This window comes from Cupressus sempervirens, chromosome 5 (assembly GCF_028749045.1).
Source record: "Cupressus sempervirens isolate cs-2001-9-10 chromosome 5, ASM2874904v1, whole genome shotgun sequence".
In the NCBI taxonomy this organism is placed as follows: domain Eukaryota; kingdom Viridiplantae; phylum Streptophyta; class Pinopsida; order Cupressales; family Cupressaceae; genus Cupressus; species Cupressus sempervirens.
Genome location: NC_143122.1, coordinates 859839420 through 859842957, shown reverse-complemented (window position 1 = coordinate 859842957; position 3538 = coordinate 859839420).

The following is a 3538-nucleotide window of genomic DNA, read 5'->3' as shown; positions in this document are numbered from 1 at the left end:
AGTAGGGGATTGGAGAGAGAGAGTGAGAGAGAGTAGGTGGTGGGAGGAGTGGGAGAGGGAGAGTGAGAGAGAGAGGGGAGATGGGAGTGTGTGTAAGAGAGAGAGAGTAGGGGATGTGAGAGAGAGAGTAAGAGAGAGAGTAGGAAGTGGGAGAGGGAGAGTGAGAGAGAGAGAGGGGGGCTTGGAGTGTGTGTCTGTGAGAGAGAGTAGGGGATGGGCGAGAGAGTGAGAGATAGTAGGTGGTGGGAGAGGGAGAGGGAGAGAGAGAGTAGGGGATCTGAGAGAGAGAGTGAAAGAGAGTAGGCAGTGGAAAAGGGAGAGTGACAAAGAGTAGGGGATGGGAGGGAGAGAGAGAGAGAGAGAGAGAGTAGGTGGTGGGAAATGGAGTCACAAAAGGAGATAGATAGAGAGAGTAGCCCAAGAGAGAGAGAGAGTATAGGATGGGAGAGGAGAGAAAGAGATAGGGGATGGGAGAGGAGAGAGAGTGAAAGAGAGAGAGTAGGGGATGGGAGAGAGTGAGAGAGAGAGTAGGCAGTGGGAGATAGAGTGGGAGAAGGAGATAGATAGAGAGAGAGTAGGGGATGGGAGAGGAGAGGGAGAGTGAGAGAGAGTAGGAGATGGAAGAGGAGAGAGAGTAGGGAGTTAGAGAGAGTAAGGGATGGGGGGTGGTGGGATAGGGAGAGATTATTTTTCACATAGTGCATACGTGCTATAGTGCATACACACTATATGAAAACACCAAAAAATGGTCATAATGAAAGTTTGGGTCCCTGTTGATCCATATTCTTCTTTTTGTCTATTGTGTATTCTGTTGTTTCAATAGAAAACATGAATTTCAAGCTATTGGAAATTAGTAAACACTATTTAAAGGCTTTTTGAATATTCTTTCTATAGAAAAGGTTAGTGCAGTCCTTTTTAAATATTCTTTATTATTATATAGATACAAATTTGATTATAATTTGACATGTTGTTTAATATATAGTGAATTCATTGAAATTTGTATGTTTGAATGAATTGCTGTTTGGAAATGGTTAGAAATTTTACAAGTTGTTTAATATATATTGAGTATTCATTGAAATAATTGTAATTTGTATATGTATTTGAATGATTTATAATTTACAAATTGTAAGTAATTCAGATGTTTGAATAATTTGACATATAGAAATCATCATCATGCCAAGGAAGAAACCAAAAACTCAAACAACAAAAGAGAGGGAGAGATATTTGGCAATTAAAAGAGATAAAATGAAACTACTACGTGGAAAAAGAAAATTGCAAAGCAATAATGAAGAATTGACTTTCAAATAGGAACAAGAACCACCAATACAAAGAAACAAAGAGGAAGAATTGAAAAGACAAAGAGAATGAATGAGACTATTATGCTCAAGAAGACAATTGAATTGTGAAGCGACACCATCTTCCAATGTTGAAGTCATATAATCATCTCATGTTAAAGAGACACTAATTTTTAGATTCGACAATGTACACACTCTATCATTCATATTGAAGGCATAACATCAATATAACAAGTAGGTGATATTTCATCTTTTGCATATTATTGCTAAGGCATACCATCTTTAGTTCAAAGTACACAAAGCACTCAACTTTATGTTGATGTTTAAAATGTTAAGGGAATGGAAGAGATTATAATGCCTTCTAGAATTTGTTTTAGAAGACCAAAATATTTGATTGATATTGATAATAACATTTTGAAATCGATGCCTAACAAGATTAGCAAGCATACCTATCAAAGAAAAATTAATCATATGTGGAGATTATTATTTGAAGAATTAAATATTATAGGTCAATGCCAATTATTGTTGAAATGATGAGGGATTTGAAATTTAAGCATATCATGAATATTCTTGGGCTAAGAATGATGGATGATTCAAATGAAAAAAGTATTGTAAACAATCTAATGAGTGCTCATGAAAAAGTGGGTTCTAAATCATGCACCAAAAATAGTAATATCACAAGGCGAGTACTTAGATCGAAAATAGTAAGTACCCAAATGAAGAAAGCTTGACTTATGAGAAAGATAAACAAAACATTGAAAATCGCTAAAGGTACTCTAAGGAGAGCCATGCTAAGGTGTGAGAGATTGGAAGATCCAACAAAAAATGAGTTATGGACATTTAGTGATAGACTACCACAAAAGGATAAAGAAATTAGTGAACCTTTGAAATCAATGATTGAATATTTTTGGACAAATAACACACATATTTCCCCTAATCAAAGAGATGTTGCAAGAAAGAGGATTGGTAGCCAAAATCTCGACCCACATGTGAAACATTTTTGGACTCAATTCAAACACATTTTTTTGCAAAATTTATTGGTATGTATCCTCAAATTTGAATAAGTCAAATTTTTTGAGATGGGTAAATCTTTTTATGTGAAGATAAGTCACACACACACAACTTCTTGTTGTAAGATACATATTGAATTTTCTAACCATTTTGATGTTTTTAGGCATATATGTGTGTTTTTGCATTCTAATTTTGTTTTGTAGGATTGTGACATGAATGATCTACCTAGATCTTTAAGGGAATTCATATCCAACATTTTATGTGAAATAGGGGATGGCTAACAATTTTTAAAAATATCATGCTTGAATTGTACATGCTTATTTTGTGGTTCTTTGCAACTTTTATCAACTTGTGAACATATGGATAGTACATGTGCAATAGGAAATGAAATAGTAGATTATGAAAAATATAAGATAGTGACATATGCTCTAAAAGATGGGAAATAGGGTAAAAGATTTGATTTAGTCATTGAAAAGATTCTAGTGTATGAGTTCATGAAGATTTTTTCATAAAAAGATTATTTATGAGTATGCAAGGCATACACGTAGAGCTCGATGGCTAGATTTGCAATTCAAATTGTGTAAAGATACATTTCCACTAGATACCATTGTTTTAGTTGTAGACTTCATAAAGAACTACACACTACAACCACAAAATGAGGTGCAAGAAAAGTATCATACTTATCAATAGGTTTCCATATTTGTTCACATAACATTCATGCATCTACCTACAAGTACAAAGGATGACAAGAAGATTTTGAGGGAGTTCCATTTTTACATTAGTGATGATTGATCACATTCTATGGAGTTTGTACATGGTTTTTTTCAACTATTTTATAGAGATTTGGATAACATAGGCATACCATATCATTAGCACATTATTTGGTTAAATAATTGCGCATCTCAATTCAAGAATGCACAAATGTTCTATTGGTTGAGTAGGATGCATAGGTTGTCTAGAATTCAATATATGTGGAATTTCACAGAGGTTGGTCATGGAAAGGGAGAGCATGATGGTGTAGGTGCATGCATCAAAAGAGCCTTAGCTCATAAATAACTAAAGTACAAAGATGGAGTAATATTGATAGATGCAAAATACATTGTCCAATGGTGTAACACTACAATGGGTTTAAGTGAGGAACATGAGTCTATAGTTTGTAGATTTTTTTGGTTGATAGATAATACTAACATTGCACCATATGAGGATTGTTACATACTAACATGATCAAGTGA